The sequence below is a fragment of the Equus asinus genome, chromosome 22, assembly GCF_041296235.1.
Source record: "Equus asinus isolate D_3611 breed Donkey chromosome 22, EquAss-T2T_v2, whole genome shotgun sequence".
Lineage (NCBI taxonomy): Eukaryota > Metazoa > Chordata > Mammalia > Perissodactyla > Equidae > Equus > Equus asinus.
Window position 1 is genome coordinate 25,524,061 of NC_091811.1, and position 18,549 is coordinate 25,542,609.

An 18,549-nucleotide genomic window follows, 5' to 3' on the forward strand; every position below is an offset into this window, starting at 1 on the left:
TCATCATTTTGGGCATGAGTTGTCCATAAAGTCTATCTAGATAGGTCTGTGAGAAGATGAAAGGATCAGGAATGGAACCCTGGAGCACACCAATAAATAAGGGCAGACAGAATGAGCGTAAGGATGAAAAGTAAGCCAGCAAAGGAAGGAGAGACAAACAAAACAGAATCGAAGTTGTAAGAAGGAAAGAGCGCTCACCAGTGTCAACTACCAAAGAGAGGTCAGAAAAGTAATAAGTCAATTTATCGGATTGAGTGCTAGGGAGTCACAAGTGGCATTAGGAAGGGTAATGATAATGGAAGAACATAGTACAGTGTTAACTCAATAGACAATTTCCATTCTGTTCTCCAGTATATATAGCAGGAACTCAAGTAACACTGTGACTTTATATTAATCATTGGAAATTAGTTTCTCTCTTAAAATATTTTTAATTTTAATTAAAAAAATTTTTAAATTTTATTTTATTGTGATAAGAATACTTAACAAGACATCTACTCCTTTAACACATTTATAAGTGCACAATACAGTACTGTTGACTATAGGTACCATGTTGTGTAGCAGATCTCTAGAGCTTATTCCTCCTGCGTAAGAAAAACTTTATGCCCACTGATTAGCAACTCCTTATTTCCCCCTATTCCCCAGGCCCTGGCAACCACCATCCCACTCTTTGAGTCTATGAATTTGACTGTTTTAGATATCTTACATAGGTGGAGTCATGCAATGTTTGTCCTTCTGTGACTGCCTTATTTAACTTAGCAATTGTCCTCATGATTCATCCATCTTGTTGAATATTGCAGAATTTCCTTTTTTAAAATGTTTTTTAATTTGTTTTTTAAAGATTGGCACCTAAGCTAACAGCTGTTGCCAGTCTTTTTCTTCTGCTTCTTTTTTTGTTCTTCTTCTCCTCAAAGCCCCTCCCTACATAGTTGCATGTTCTAGTTGCAGGTCCTTCTGGTTGTGTTATGCGGGACACCACCTTAGCATCATCTGACAAGCAGTGCCATGTCCACACCTAGGCTCCAAACTGGTGAAACCTTGGGCCACTGAAGTGGAGCATGTGAACTTAACACCTTGGCCACAGGGCCAGCCTCAAGGATTTCCTTCTTTTTTAAGGCTGAATAATATTCTACTGTTTCAAATAAGTATGTCTCCATCCACTTATAGTAGGCAAGTTTTGTCTGTAACCATTAATTGGTCACATTAATTTTCTAGCTTTCCCTTTTTCTGCAGTATAGGTCTATGATTCCTTCACACTAGACTTTCTATTTGTTAAGCCAGACACAGGACTAAATATCTGGTTTTGTCAAAAATCACCCAAAAAAAGGGGTGCACAACTCAGCTACCTCCTTCCTGCACTCTCTCCTGACTCTCAAAGAACAAAAAGGCTGTACCTGTGCTTCTAGTACTTTCCCTCTGGGACCCAAAATCAGAGGAATGCTGCTCTACAGGTGGAGTCACTAAAAAAGCTCCCACTGCTAGTGGCTCAATGGAAATCCTCAGATAAAAGGCATGATAGAAAAGGTAGATCCTATTTCTGGAATGATCATGATAAGAGATGTAATGAGAAGCTCACTGCAGGGCTGGATAGAAAGAAGGAGGGGGTGGCAAGGGAAAGAAAAGCTTCCCTGGTTTCTTTGCAAAGAAGCTGTGGGAAAATATTTGAAATGTGTGAACATTGAGAAGTAAGTAGGAAACTGAAGAATGAAAGACCTCGGGCTTGGTTAACTAATCCCATTTGCTTGTTTGTATACGAAAGACCAAAGTGAGAATCTTGACATGAAGCCTATCTTTTAAGAAATCTGTTGCTGATGCTTTATATCTGATGGTCTCTGCTTTAACTTTCAATAATAGCCTTGCAGAGTAATGCCAATGATAAAATGCACAGGGTGTTCTTAGCACTGGCTCCCCCAAACTGGTTGCTGCCAATGAGTCAACTGGTTCTGTTTCTGACAGTTTATTTTTGTTTTCGCTGAGCTCCCGTATACAACAAGTGCTGAGTCTGTTCTCTTCTGTAGCTGAAACTGCTAACAGCTCTGCAGTCCAATTCTGGCCATCCTGCTGGTGTGCTGGGCTCTTCTGGGCTGGTCCTGTCCAGATAACTGAGGTCCTGGCATCCCTGTCCACCCATTACGATGGCAACTATGATGAAGTGAAGCTGGATTTGCCTCGTTCTGCAAAGCCCAGTCTAAGGCTTAAGAACAGCTCTCGAGTTGAGGATGACATTCTGCCCAAGTTCTGGCTACTTCCCTGAAGGGCTTCAAACAAGGGAAACAGAGGCTCTGGACCGTCAGAGAGTAGGACCAAGAAGAAACAACGTTTCCACTAAGGAAATGGAATTGAAAATGTCAGACTGCCACAGCCTCTTCCCTCTGAGTGAAAGAAAGAAATTAGGAACTCTCTAAGTTGAGCTGGTTGTTTTGCTTGTTTAGTTGGACTGCACTTCCGAGAAATCTGGAGAGGGTAGAAATGTGTGAGGCGTTGGCTGCACATCATTTTGAGAGAGTCACCATTCAAACAAGAGAAATCATCAGGCATGAGCTATCCAAGGTATTCAAAAGCCGCATAATTCTCCTATCTCTTTCCATGTTCCAGCAAACCTGCGGGCCAAATGCCACGTCTTTTTTCAGGCTTGTTCTCCTAACTGCCTTGGCCCAGAATAGAACCACACAGCCCGACCAGCGATGACTACACTCAATGCCTGAGGCTAAAGCAAAAAATGCTGGACACATTTGGCAAACATTGAGCATGAGGCTTGAATTTCAGAGCAGCAAGAATTGATGAGGAAGGGAAGCAAGCATCAGGACACATGGAAGCTGGTGTGCGTTAATCCCCACTGCACCCCTGACAGCATGTGAAGGGGACCAGACTTCCTGGGCTACATTCAGCAGCGTGCAGTGTTCCATGTACTCTCTGGAATTCAACTGCATAGTCCAAATCCTGGCTCCTCCACCACTAGCTGTGCAAGCTTCAGAAAGCCACTACACCTCTCTGGGCCTCATGATTTTTTTGGTTTGTTTTTTTCATCTTAAATACTGACTCCAAAGGGATGTTGTAAGGATAAATGTGCGTTACTATAAGTAATCTGCTGAGAACAGTATCTGGCTTATAAATAATGACACAGTATTCAAGTGTTAGAGCCAGGGCTCCTATGGCTTTAGAGAATCTTCTTTAGAAGACGAATTGGCACATACTAGGGTTTTGACTCCCTAAATCTTTGATTCCTTTCTTTTCATTTCCCCTGCTTTCTGGCCCGGGTGGAGTCTACACTGTTCTTCACCCCTTTTGTGAAATTTCCCTCTTTTATAGCTTCTCTGTTGTGCCTTCGCTTTTCCTCACCTGCTCTCTTGCTTTCTCCACCCATCTGTTCATTTTCTTCTTCTTCACACTCCTTTATTGAAGAACAACATCCAGAACATTGTAGGCACTCATTAAAAATTTGCTGAATGAGTGGTAAAGCAGAACACAATAATGATTTCAAAATACAAAAAGGAAACAAAAGTACTATCATGCCCTATAAATTATTTTTAATTTTGAAGAAAGTGATCATAGAAAAAGAGATAAGTGGTCATTTGCAAAATAATAACCAGAAACACAGACTAAAACAATAAGGAGAAGAGACTGCTTTAGAGTGGGGCAGAGAACTCTGGAGGCCTGTGTGTCTGTGCAACTGTGACACGCTGCTGTGTAGGCAGCGCCATCTGAGTCCAGCCACCAATGTGTCTTTCATGGCGACACAAACGGCCCAACTACATAAGGAGAAGACACTCAAAGGTTTTTCCCTAACTGCTCAGCAGCAAGGTGCCACAGAAGGCTGCTCTAGATTGTTATTACCGCAAATTACTAAAAAAGGCAAGAGAAGCAGGCCAGTGAAAAACCTCAACCTCCCCTCTTAGCTCCTTTCCCCGAAGGTAGCCGTCAACAAAGCTCAAAGAGCCAAATGACTGAACCGCCTTATCTAGGAAATAAAGTTCTTAAAATAAGCAATTCTTACAACTAATTAATGAATAAATGGTTGTCACTGAAAATATACCATAGGCAGAACACTGTGGACAATCTAAACATGTACTTGAAACCACAGATTGTCTCAATTAGAAAGGATTTTAGGGTTTAATGCAACTCTCTTGTTTTATATGGAAACTGAAGACCACAGACATTAAGTGACTTGCCCAAGGTCACCCAGTAGACTGATGGCAGAGCCAAGACTTGACAGGGCAAGGGGACTTGGACTTGCCTAGTTCTAGGATACAAGGACCAAAGCAAGTATAGACATCCTGCTTGAGTCGTGCAGCAGTGAGGAGAGCAGGGTAGAGAAAGCAAGTCCGGAAGGGGATCGGGAATGTCCATGCTGAGTGATTACACAGATTCAGTGAAAGTTGTATCCAGGACTGAAAAAGTAACGCGAAGAGGAAATGGAGCAACAGAACCCACCAGGCAAACCACTTGCTGTCCCCAAGTGAGTGGTTATTAAAAGGTGCCCTGGGGAACTGGGGATGTTCCAAGGATCAGGTCTAAAGGGCCAAATAGCTTTTTCATGTTCTAAAAACTGCTTGAGCTCTCCTTCGTGAAGAAGGGCCCAGGTGCTCATCTATTATTGAGCATGTTTAAAAAGGCATTTAGGAAAAAGCACCAAGAGACAGATTTGTAACTACGATGTCAGTCCCAGGAGGGCTGTGCTTCTTTAGAGTAGGAGCAGAGTTCACGTTCAGCAATATGGGAAGAGCTAACACAGACAGGTATCCAGCATTCTCCAGGACACCTGCTGGCATACTCCCCTCAGCAGCTGGCTGGGAAGTGATGGTGCAGAAGGCAAGCCCCAACAATGACAGACCTCCCTACTGTCAACATTCTCAGACCAATGAGCCATGGCCAAGGTTTGGCCCCTTGAGTGTGTGTGGGGGGCCTACGGGGCCAGGGATTCTGTAACATATATACATATGTACACAGTTTCTAAACAATGGAGTAATATATAGCTCTAAAATTATGTGATAAATACATGCATATAGATAACAGATGAATGTATAAATATTTAATGATATATTTTTATATCATTAAATCTTATATTTTTATATTTTAATGATATATATTTATGACATACCATTCACAATATATTATTAAAGGAAAACGTAGATTACAAAATAGGATGTATAATACTATCCCAATTTTATAAAAATATGCACTTACATTTATAAAGCACATCTATAACATATAAGAGCATAGAGGAAAAACAACAAGAATGATAGGAACCAAAATGCAAACAGAAAAGATCTCTGAGTGGTAGAATTTGAGGTAAATTTTATTTTCTTCTTTATGCTTTTCTCTATTTTATTAACTTTCCCTAACAAGCAATTACTGTACTTTTGGAATCAGATACAAATAACAAATATTATTACATAAAAGAGAGGTTTATTACTCAAAATGGAACAGAATTCCTCTGGTTCTTAAAAAAAGATCCTCATAACTTTGTGTGCAATACATTTAAAACCTCAATTTAAGGTATTTTCTTCCCCTAGGATAGTACATTCAAGTGTAGTCTTTTAAGTGGCCAATAATTCATCTGGAGGGGTGGGGATCTTTGGGGGTCATCTTAGTGGCTGCCTACTGTAACCATACTCCTCCCTGTATTACAGCTGTGTAATTTTCTTAAGAGGTACATTTCTTGAGAACAGGGTGTCTTGTTTACCTTTATTTCCTCTTAGCACCTAGCACACAGTCCTTCATTGGGAAGCCTGTCAGAATATGTTTGTTGAATTGAACTGAGGCTGCCTGATAAAAGAAGTGATAACTCTGGATACAGGAAGCAAAAGCAATGCCTTCTTCTGGTGGACTCTGAGACTCTTCTTTCAAGTGGAAAGCAGAAACGCCAACAGGAATCAAAGAAAAAAAGTTTATCTGAGCTTTGCAGGGTAGAAGAAAATGCTATATACTCATCATAGTTCTTGGGATATAGGAAGTTCCTTTCTGAGATGGAGCGTTTCTAACTTCTGGGGTAGGGTCGGGGGAATCTAAAATATCCTGTCTCTGGGGCAGAAAGAGACCAAGCGCTCCCCTTGCATCCTTATTTAGCACTTGCACAAAGATAAGGATACAAGTGCCATTATTTTCATTATTAACCTTCCTTCCCTTCTATCCTGAATGTTCAAAAGCTCATCTGAGTGTGGCTCTTCTGCCTTGACAGCTTCAACCTCCTCTTTTCTTGTCTCTGCTTTTTTCCTCTCTCTCTGCTTTGGTTTAATCAGAGTAGCATGACTAAAGTCATCTTGCTCTCTCTCCACTCAGATGCTGCCACTCTCTCTTTAATCGCTATCAATTTTCTGTTCTTACTTTAAGACGTGACATTTGCCCCACCTTCATTTCTAATTTCATTTTTTCCTATTCCACATCTTTTTCACTTGCTCACCCCCTTTCCTTCATTTTTCTGATCTCCTGGCTGAATTTTCCCTCTGCCGAAGCCTTCCTTTCTCTGCCAGGGAAATGCCCTTCGATCATACAAATTCCCCTTGAAAGTTCACACCTATGAAGCCTTTCCAGGATATTCCTCCAGTTAGGATTATTTGTTATTTTGCCATGAAAGAAGACAAATTCACACTCTTTGTAGGCCCAAAACCTTTTAAGGCATTAAAAGTTTATATTTCTGTATTTCATTGTCTGACAAATAGAAAGCCCTTTAAACAGATAGTGTCTTTTGCCTTCTATAATTCTAAGGTGAATTTGGGTATTCAGTACAATATAGACTGATTGACCCCCGTGTCCTGATGCCTATTTAGGGGAGTACTCAGAATTCTCAGCTGGCCCCTAGAGACTCCAAGGGGGACTGCAGCGAGCAATCAAAATGCTGTGTCCTCTCCATAAAAACCCAATTCCTTATACCTGAATGAACCCATTTCCAAGGTATACATTTTAGATCTTAAGCAGGGACTGAATCTTTCTGAAGTCATCCTTGTTCTGGGAGTTGCAAACTCCAACGTCTATAGGAACAAGGTAGGTCATTAACAAAAGAATTCGACACCTGGGGGGCTGTGTTGACCTGGAGAGCATGCATTCCATCCAAAGGAGGCACCGCCCCCCTCAGCCCAGCAGGATGTAGGCCAGTGTTACCACTATCCTGGTTTTTCAGGCAATCCAGAAATCTGGAGTCCTAAGGGAGACTCAATTTTTAAGTACTAAAAACCAATTGCATCTTAAATATACCACTCTTAGGCCACAGAGAACATGTCTACGATCCAAAAGCAGTCTGTGGACTGCTCATTTATGAGTTTTCCTAAACATTTGCACCAGGGCCTTGTGTAGTATCACATCCTGACAGGGTCAAATGGAGACAACTGAGGAAGTGAAATAATTGTCACAATAGCTGCAAAAGAACGCCATGTTCACTTAGAACAGTAGGCTAGGGTAGATAACTTACTAAATGCAGTTCTTATTAAACAATAAAGGTTAATGCTTCTTGATTCTTTGGAAAAAGCAAACATTAATATTGGAATGTTAATACTGATAAAAACAGATACTACACTTGATCTTAGCCAAAAGGCCAAGAAGCTACTATACTGAAATGTTTATAGCCCGATGTGTTGAATTATAAAATTCATATCCCAATTCTCTAAAACCTAGTAGCAATGGAAAAAATGAAAGATCAAATACTATCCACATTTCCCCTGTGGCTTGGAAGTGGGTCTTTAGTCTCTACACAGTATCCATATAAAGTTTAAGCAGAGAACCTATAGGCATAATTCGAAAAGTTTTTACTTTAAGTTGCTAGTTAAATTTCTAACAACAGCCAATGGACATAGTCCTTAGAAATTTGACTGGCAACTTATCTAAAATAATAAAGCCATTTCTAAAAGCCCCTTTAGGAGCTGGCATCACGTGGTCAAAAGACACTCTATGCTCTCTCACCAACTTAATAGCACTAGCACCATCTGAAATGATCATATTTATTTACTGATGTGTTTGTTTTTGACCTTCCTCCCCAAGACATAAAATCCTTGAGGGCAGGGAACTTGTTGATCTTATTCAATACTGTTTCCCCAACACCTAGAATAGTGCCTAGCACTTAGTAGGGGCTCAGGAGACATCTACTGAATGAATAAACCCAATCAGCCCAATATCTGGTGTAGTTACCCAAGGCCACATGTAACTCAAAATCTCCTGGAGTGAGTGGCACCGGCCTTAACTCTTTCTTGCCGGGCTTTTGGCTCTGTCTTCCACTTTATGGAGGGATAAAGATTCAGTTTTATTTCATAGTTAATGGCTGGAAAATAAAATGAGAACAGAGAACAATGACAGAGTAGCAGTCAAATATCCATTAAACAGATACTTCTCTTCTCCTCATGAAAAGGAAATGTCTATAATAAACTATCCCTGAATTTTTTCCGGTCAAAACTCAGATCGCTGGAGATTCTGGGGAGGGACCTGAGAATCTGCATTTCAAATAAGTTCTCAGGTGATGCTGATGCTGTTGGTCCAGGGACCCCACTTTGAGAACCCCTGGTGTAAACTGTAAAACACTATTCAGGTGTCAATTGTTACTATCATCCACTCCCGCTTTCACCAACATCCCCTTTATATTCAACCCTGGCTATGACATGTCTTTTGACATAAACCACTTTCCCCTGTAGAAGGAATTTAATGGTTATGGGCCAAGCTACCCACTGCACAATAAAAAAGCCATAAAGAGGAGACCGGCAGTTCTTTATCACCAACCACAAAGTGGGGGCTTATTACAATGAAACGAAACCCAAGGAGATCAAATGGCACAAGGATATACTACAAGGTTTCATAAACTGTCATTATTGGTTAATGTGTTTTGGTTGTTATTTAATGTTATTACTAATTAGTGCTAAATCTGAGCTGAGAAGGTTTTCAATTGCCTGATTTCTGGGTGATGGGCCCAGCATGGGCTGCTGTATTGTATTGTAGACTTTGCCATTATTTTCTTATTAATAAAACTTAGTTTTCTTAAATCCCTGTGCAAAAGTGTTTAAGAATAAAGGAAGAGAGCTTGCTCACTGTCAATTTATCACCAAGCAAGTGAAAAATTCTATTTGTTGTTTCCTAGTTCCTTCCTTTCAGCAACTGAGGCCAAAATCCAACCTTGTTCTGCATATGTGCATGTATGGTCATCTTCTTCACTTTCTTGTTTTCCACAACCTAATTTCAATTCTATTATCATTGGTTTAAAATATGTTTGAGTAAAGCAACAGTGAACATTTGCACAACACTCGCTACATGACAGATATTGTGCTAAGAATTGTACATGAATTAAAACTTATTTGATCCTTATAGCAACAATCTGCAGTAGGCATTATTATTCTTCCCATTTTATAGATGAGGAAACTGACGCACAGAAGGGTGAAGCAATGTCTATTTATACTCTTCAGATAAATTACTGCACTAGGCAGAAGTGAGTAAGATATGATGCATCTTGACTTCTAAATTATGCCTCAAAGGACAAGTTCAATATTTCAAGGTTAAGGGCAGGGCATAATCCAAGACTTGTAGGCATAAAAGTACAAGAGGTATTAGAGAAGGGTTAGTCTCAATTATGCTGGCTAAATAGCGTCCATTAAGTGTAGACTAAATGTACAGAGGTATGGGGCAAGAGGATGGGGAGGTAGGTCAGCCTTGAATGCTGTGACTTGAGAGTCAGGGTAGGGAGCACACTTTGTCCTATGGAAACATTTCCCAAATTTCACTCATTCAAGTACCACTTCTAACAATTTTCACATCTGTGTACCACCTACACTATTTTTAATTTAATATATGAAATAACCTTCCTTATAAAAATATAATTTTAAAAAATTTCACTGTAAATGAGAGAAAAGCGTCATTTGCCAAAGATAGAAGATAACTATAAAAACAAACAGATGATTATTTAAATAAAAAATACTCATCCCTCTTAAATTAATTCACCACAGTGAAACCCACAATCATACTTGGGAAACACTGAAGAGGCAATGATGAATCACTGAAGATCAGTGTTCTTATTCGTTGAATTTTGTTCCTACTTTCTCTTTCATACATACATATTTAGCTTAATGAGCCTTCATCTAGTTTTATACGAGATCCCAAAACTATTCTCTCTTAGCTACTTAAGTTCATAAAATATTTGGTTGATTGTGTTGTATGCAAAGCAAAGTTAAAATTTCATGTCACTCTCCTACTAAACTTTAAGGATTCTTTTGTAGGTCAGCTATTTTAAATTCCCCTTGGTGTTTCAAGATTTCTCTGCACCTCAGCAGATGTCTGATCAATGGGGCTGCATGGCCACAGTGCCACTGCCATGGTGCCTGCATTTTAGAAGAGCTTTTAAAGCGGAGGATAACTCTTTCTAGAAAATCCTCTCTATGCAATCGGGACTAGATAGCTGTTTCCGTAGGTAGTGACGGTCTTCCCTTCTTTCTGCCTTCCCTCCCTCTTTCTCTCCCTCCTTCCTTTTTCATTTTTGTTAATCTCAGAAAAATGTTACACTGAAACAGCCAGTCACATCCTGGGCTAACCACTCCCCACGGCCCATGCAGGACTCATTCTTAACACACAGTTTTAAAACTCTTAAGTGATAGGGCCCATGTTTCCATGGTGTGATTTGTCCTCTGGTCTACAAAATTATTCCCACTGATATTGCTGCACTTTGATCCTATTAGTCTAGTTGTACTCATATACTCTGTATATAAATGTCTAGCCATTACTTAGCTGTGTAACTTTGGGCAAATCATGTGACCTCTCTGAGCCTCAGTTTACTTATCGGTTCAAGTTATTTTCCAAAGTTTTAATAGGAATCAAAATGAGAGCATGTATGCTTAAGCTCTTCATAAACTGCATTGCTAATAAAGTGCTATACAAATATGAGATGTGCTAGGGGTCAAATCTTCCTCAAATCCCTTAATCCCAGGCTAGACTGTTCTAGAAATTGTACATCTTTCCCAGCTCCTATAGGGAAAATAAAATTTTTTTTCGCTAGTCTACAAAGAGAATGCTGAGGTGGCTTAAATATCCACCAGAAATTCTACCTGACAGGTAGTAATCTGTTTCTTTGCCAGCAAGCTCCATTCCCTATGGGATGAATGAAGAAAAAATGATTCATGTTATTACAGGAATAGCCAAAGATGATCTGAAGATCCTCCCTACACCAAATCCTTGGAGTAAAAAAACGTGAAAGGATATCCGGGGGAGTTTGGTGTAAACAGAGAATGCTGTGCACCTGGAAAATACAGCAGTGGAGAACGGTTTTCTTTCCCCTGGAGGTCTGTCACTTTCTCCCAGGACTGCCTTCTACATGTGCTCTTCTCCTCTTTTATCTGCCTCCCCCAAATCACATTTCCCTCTCACCATTCCCTGGTACAGATCCACGTTTAGTTTAAACCTTCTGAACATTCAGCTGCCAGAGCTAAGACCTGGAAAGCCTGTGGAACCAGCAGCGGGCTGCCTTTATGGGCAGCAGAGAACACCTGGCTCACACGAGCTGTCCTAAGTCCTCTCTCTCTCTCCATACATATTTCAGAATGAACTAAATTTCTGTTCACCAAATTATGAACAGAAATAATCCTAACAGAGAAAATAATAAAATCACCCCAAACGATCTGGGTGCTATGGATGTTGGGGGAGATTTGTATCCATGTTTTTTACTAATAGCTTTCATTCTCAAAGACAATTTATTTTCTTTTAATTGGCCAACACACCCTTTCAAATCTTTGTACTGCAGGCTGATTAGCAGAGTTAACATGCCAAGGTCAGAGCTTCTCTCCCTGTGTACACGAATTACTTTTACCCTGTTCCTGGACATTCTCATAAATAGGTTTTATATGGAGAGAGAGACTGTAGGTGGACTAGTACAAATCCATCCTCACTGTAGGAAAAACTCAAAGCAGAAGATCTCCCGGTGCTAGGTCAATAGAGGCATGCTTGCATATGAAGGACATTCAGACATTATAGCTTTAAAGTCAAACTTCAGATCTCGGCTAAAGTGAACATGCTATTAATGTATGCACAAAGAAGCCTGTTTAGTGGAAAACACATAAAGGTTCGAAAAGAATAGGACCCTGCTGTGATGGCCCAGTCAGTCACCAGCCACGTCAGCCTGTGGGTATGTGAGTTAGCCAGATGCTGCCCCAACTGGTGAAAGAAGGGAATTACTCTCTCGTCTTCCTGCCTTGCTTGTGGCAGAGAGAATAGAAAAGACACTAGAAAGGACATCACACCAAGTATGAACTCTAGGACTTCCTGGGGAATACAGACTTGAATTTTACAAGCCTCCAACTCTCAAGAAAATGGTCCCAGTATGATGAAAATTGCACAGAGAAACAGAATACATGGCCAACCCCATTCTCTGCATGATGTAATGACAAAGAGAAATATTCTTATCAGCAAAGTTAGAGGATGGCACACTCAATCAGAAGACCAAAAAGTGAAAACCTTCTGCAACTCCCAGCAGACCAAGAATCACAAAGCAGAGCCTTCCAAACTAACTGCACATGTGTCCACTGGCTTTCAGTGAATTAATATAACTCAAGCCATTCTCAAATTAAGGGCTGTTATTTTTAATGTTTAGGGACATTAGATTAAAAAAGTGACCAAACGTTGTTACCTTGGAAAACAATCTTACAGCAACAAAAGTGGACCATCAAAAACTCTGAAATTATTTTCATATGAGTATTAGAGTCTCTATTTATCATACATATGAAAGTTTAATCATGAAGAAGCAAGAAGTATGATACATCCTTACAATGGAATATTAGGCAGTCATTAAGTTCCATGCTTTTGGATAATATTAATAAAATAGGAAAATGTCTAAAATATCACAATAAGACAAAAAAAGTAGGTTTCAAACTGTTTATACATTGTGTACCCAATTCCACTGTATCACATTATATTGTGTTATAACATATACGCATACACATAACATGCACAGAAAACATTGGTAAGAAATAGAAGAAATGTAAATGCTAATTCTTTACAGGTGTGTATATAGGAACATTTTATTTTATCCACCCAAATGTCTTTAATAAGCATCGATTCTCTTACAATAAGAAAATCATAAATGTTGTTTTTAATCTGTATATAAACATGAGTCCTCTGAACGCCACACCACTATTTCCTCTTCAATACCACTACTAGAAAAACGTTATAACCTAGAAATTAGAAAGATACTTCAGAGGACTCAGGAGCCAACCACAGATAACTGTCATGAAATAAAAATCTCAATAAAATTTAAACAAGATGGATAAAAGCCATCTTTTGGCTTTAGGGACACTTTCTTATTTTCCATGTCTCCTTAAGCCAAGGTTAAGGTAGCACTTCAGTCCCCAAATTCAATTCTGCTTTTTCTCCCCATCAGCATGTATAGGCTTTAAAAGTAAAGTCAATCAAGGTTACCTTGTTCTTTTATCCTTTTCATTCAGTGGCCGATGACAAGCACATAAACACAACTAGCCTTTCTGAAATGACATTTCTGAAGTCTATTCCCCCAATACATCCTGCTCTTCTCTTCTGATTATTTCACAAACATACTTAGGGGTAGAAGCTTGACACTGTGGACTCAGTCTAATAGTGGTGTTCAGATTTTAGGGGATAAGGGCACACCTTCTCCTCCCAGGGGCTGGCTCCAGTGGTCTCTTTCTGGAATCCTAGAAAAGAGTGTAGGCAAACAGGGTGGCAAACAGCTCTTGGAGCTCAGGGAACGAGAAGGGAATACTTGGATGTCAGAGTCTGTGACAATCACAACTTGGAAAGACAACCAAAAATATGTAATCCAGCAGCCCTGTCTGCAAGCCATTGTCATAAATAAAATATATACCAGTAGGGTCTTTATTAACCAAGCAACATGAAAGATCCACTCAACTATTAGACCATATGAAATAGTAAGATAAAAATTACCTTAGATTATAGAAATTTTAAGTGTCACAATAAGCACCTTTCTCCTTGCAATGTACTTTTTATCCCCTGGCCACTAGGAAAACTATAATACTAATTCAGTGGAGGCAATGCTTGGCACAGGGTAGGTGATCAGTAACTATGTATGGGAAGGAAGAAGGGAGGGAAGGAAGGGAGGGAGGGAGGGAGGGGAAGGGAAGGGAAGGGGAAGGAAGGGAAGGGAAGGGAGGAAAACTGTCTCAATGCCATGTAGTCCATGAATTGTAGTTTGGGCAGGACTGTACACTACAGAGAGATGAGGACATATTCAATTTTTAGGACTTCCAAAGTTATCCCCTGGTGTTGTTAAAAGTTTCAGTACTCAACACATCTCTCTATGAGAAATTCTCCCTATTGCTAACATAAATCCTCTCTGCTTGATCTTAAGCTCACTTACTCTCGTTTTGTCTCACAGGAGAAAGTGAACAGCTGATCTCAACTCTTGGTACAATAATTTTTAATACATTTAAAGAGAGTAAGTCATCACCTCATTGCCTTTTCTTCTTCCCCTAATGATCCCAATTCTCACAGCCTTTCTCCATGGATCCTGTTTTCTAATCCCTTAATCTAATGCTGCACATTAGAACTCAGTTCAAAGTCAGTAAAAATAGCATATTGCCAAATGGAGGTATCAGGAGATCCAGAACAAATACCCCTGACATGAGGAGCTTCTGCTTCCCTCCTCAGACACCCTGTGCAGAATCTAGAGAGAGCATGGATATTCCCTGGCCTCTCCTCTGAGGCTGGAAGGCGGAGCACAGTTTGTTCAGGTGTGTTTGAGCCATCACCAAATATTTCCTGGCCTACTCAGTAATGTCTCACACTGTGCTGGGCACAGACATGTAGTGCAAAATCAAACATATATGGTTCCTGTGTTCATTAGCAGTCTGTCAGTTTGTACATGAGTGAGTCTGTGCATGTGTGTGCATGAGGAGATGAGGAGGCTGTTTTATTTTGTCAGTACACAGCATTCAAGTGGTATCTACCACAACAGCCATCAACCTCTGTTGTATCATCACCAAACTGATCATTTGGAGTCTGATCACTCTAGTCCTTAAGTGCTAGTCATAGAGTACCTACGGCCCGGAGTTAGTGCTGTCTCCTGGATATTAGGCTACCAGAAGCATCCCTTAACCTGTCTCATTCATCCCAGGCTCCAGGCACTGGTAGAGCATTCTGTTTTATGATGCTGTAGTTGCTGCTGCAGCTCTTAGATGACTCTTCTTTCTACCAGTTTGGTCACCCTTCCTGTCTCTCACCGATCCATACACTAATTCATAAGTAGCATGATGGGCTCAGCACTTTCAGCAAAGCACTTTCATTTCTAGCACTTCCTTCAGTGGTGGATGTGGCTGTAATATCCAAGTATTGCAAGACTAAGATGATAACTGGGGTTTTGGAGCCCAAAGAATGACCCAAACAAACTGAGAATGTTTTAACCTACATAAGGAAGGGTATTTTCTGGTAGGTGGAGGCACGGAAGAGGGCATGGGCTTATAAAATACACTTCTTATCTCTCTGGGTAAAAGACAAGCAGAGATGCAAACCATACATATCCTCCTGTAATTCTGACCCAGACAGTCCCTTTAAGGTCTGTTTACATCTCACAGCCTGAAAATGCACCATCATCATTTCTTGAAGTCATTACTCAGAACACACCCCCACTGCATTTCATTTTTATTATCCCCACTTTAGGAATGACTAAATGGAAGCAGAGAGCAGTAGCAATGAAGCAAATCATGAGAGCCTCTGATAAAGACAAAAGCCTGAATGTTTGTTGTAACTGCTTCTCTGAGCCAGACTATTTTTAATGCAAGTTTATGCAGCTGTCCCCCACTTAGAGGGAGAGACTTACAAATGAACCCACTCTGTACACAATTATTTTTTCACCATCCCCTCCTCTTTCCAACTTACCATGCTATGCCTGCATATGTGCGTGCGCGTGTGTGTGTGTGTGTATTTTTTAAAATGTTCTTCCTCACATTCCCACATACCAGAGAAATGGACTTGGCTTTCTGTGAATATAATCCTGATCCAGAGATTTCTTTGCTATACTAGCCCCCGACATCCCCATCTCCTTAGTGACTACTTATATAAGACCCTTTTAAAGGTTCACAAAAGCAGGTACTATGTTCTTTTAAAAAAGCGATTGATTAAATATACAAAATTTGTATATGCTTGGAGTATTTTCAGGGCAAATACATAAGGCATTGAGAGCAATGATTGCTCTGGGGAGGTGCCTGGGGGAGGCAAGGATTACAGATGATAAGAGGACATTCTTTTTACTGGATACTTTTTATACCATTTAACTTTTCACCATGTGCAAATATTACCTTAAAAATTACACAAACTGGGTGAGGATTACCAACTGACATTTGTTGAATACTGGCTATGTTTCAGTCACTATTAACCAGTGTTTTACTAAAAATTCTCCTTTAATCTTTACAATAGCTTTATGTAAGACCCTATTTTACAAAAGGGAAATAGATTAAGGGATATCAGCCACTTGGCTTATACAACTGATAAATGGCAATGTGGGTAGTTGAACTCAGCTGTTTCTGATTTCCAAAACCAATCTGAGTCCCATAGACTATGCTGCCCTGACTTCAAGTTTTTCAGAAGAAGCCAAATTTATAAGATAGTAGCTTTGAGACTACTTTTCTTTCTTTCAATGTTTCTTTCTTTTTTGATGAGGAAGATTGGCCCTGAGCTAACATCTGTTGCCAATCTTCCTCTTTTTGCTTGAGGAAGATTGTCCCTGAGCTAACATCTATGCCAGTCTTCCTCTATTTTGTACGTAGGATGCTGCCACAGTATGGCTTGATAAGCAGTGTGTAAGTCTATGCCTGGGATCTGAACCTGCAAATCCCTGGGCTGCCCAAGCGGAGTGCATGAACTTAACCACTATGCCACCAGGCCAGCCCCCAGGAGAGTACTTTTTAAAAACCTGAAGGAATATTGTGAAATCCCATCACATGGTTCACACCAACAACTTAATGAATCTTCTTTGACCCTAGGCTTCCTGTTAAGAACTGTTTGGGTATGCTTCCTCTGGAAATCGAGCCTCAATGAAGAGCGCCCCCGAGTCCTTCACTGGCACTTGGAGTGCTCACTCCAAAGGTGGGAAATACACCTGCTCTCACTCTCTCTTCAGTAAACTCCTCTATCTAAATGGGAGATTTTCAGGCAGAAGTGAAATGACTGGCCAATATTCTAACTCTCATAAGCACACAGATTCTTCATTTATTTAACAAATATTTCTTGAGTGGTCACTCTGAGCCAGGCTCTCTTCTTCAGTGTTAGGATTATAGAGGTGAACAAGGTCCTTGCTCCCACGAAGCATCTGTCTTGGTGTGATGACACAGGCAATAAGCAAACAAGCAGGCAAATAAGCAAAATATCAGATAATAAGTAGACTCAGGAAAATTAACATAAACTTTTGTGAAAGAGTGAATGGGTGGCATTTTAGCTTGGGTCATCAGGGAAGGCCTTCTGAGATGATATTTATCTAAATGACGAGAATGACAAATATGTCCTGGGAGTTACTGTCCTTAAAAACAAACTCAGGTTCCTTTTGTATGATCCAGCTCTCATCCAATTTCCATTCCAACTTCCTATTTATTTACAACATGAATTTGTAATCCCAGAATTTTGAGCTGGAAAGGATCCTACAAGTCTTTAACCTCATACCATGAGTTCAGACATGAGGAAAGAAAGATCCAGAAAAGTGATAACAGCAGGTCACACAGCTGAGTTAGGGATCTGACTGGAAGCTGAGAGCCCTGTCTCTTAGCCAAATTTTTTCCACAAATCCAGATTCTTTCCCTGCTTATCTTCCCAGTGTCCATCTCCTCAGTGTAGAATCCTCATCCTGGGGCCTGCCTCTGTGGAGTCGACAGACACTAAATCTTCCCTGGACCACAGGGGGCCTTCTGGAGTGATATTAGGAATCCTAATTCATTAGGAATGCAGAAGGGGCCTGGGGGCCAGGGTAAGAATTGAGCAAATGTACAACTTCCCACAGTACAATTTCACCACATGTCAGACACGCCCTAGAGCTGTGCCTGGCTCCTGCTGCTCCTCCCTGACCACAAGTGAGTCCTAACGGGGGCTTCCAAGTTTGGGAGCTGCGTGGCTCTGTGAACTCAATGAACACTGAAGATCTCTCTCCAGCAATGTTCCCTAATTTAACTAAGTCGATATGGAAATGTTCTATTCTATGAGGCAAACCCCTCCCAGAATGCTTTACAAAAAAGATTAACTACAGAATTTCTTTAAAGAACAAGTTCCCTGAGTACATTTAAAATATGATCTATGAAAACTCAATCTACATAAAGATTTTATCTCCTCCTCAGAAAACAGCTATTGCATCAAGGGCAATAGCATAAACTTAGACTCTCAATGATAGATTTTATCCTCTTGTATTATGTAATGGTTCTCATTCATTCGACACATATTTATTCAACTGCTATATGCAACACACTCTTCCAGGTTGCTGTGAGGACACAATGATATAAAGACACAGCCTCTGCCACCCAGAAGCATGCATACACACAACTCTAACACAGGCAGATGTGATGAGTGCTACAACAGATGTATGCACAAAAGCTACAGGGGACGAGAGAGTGAAAGATTGTATCTCGGTCA

General features: G+C 40.3%; 1 protein-coding gene and 1 pseudogene across 2 annotated transcripts in view; both read right to left on the reverse strand.

Annotated features, from left to right (window-relative positions):
• Positions 1 to 18,549, reverse strand: part of GRIN2B (glutamate ionotropic receptor NMDA type subunit 2B) — a 423,510-nt gene that overhangs the window by 104,956 nt on the left and 300,005 nt on the right. The window lies entirely within an intron of this gene.
• LOC123288509 (U2 spliceosomal RNA) lies at positions 7,427 to 7,537 on the reverse strand (annotated as a pseudogene).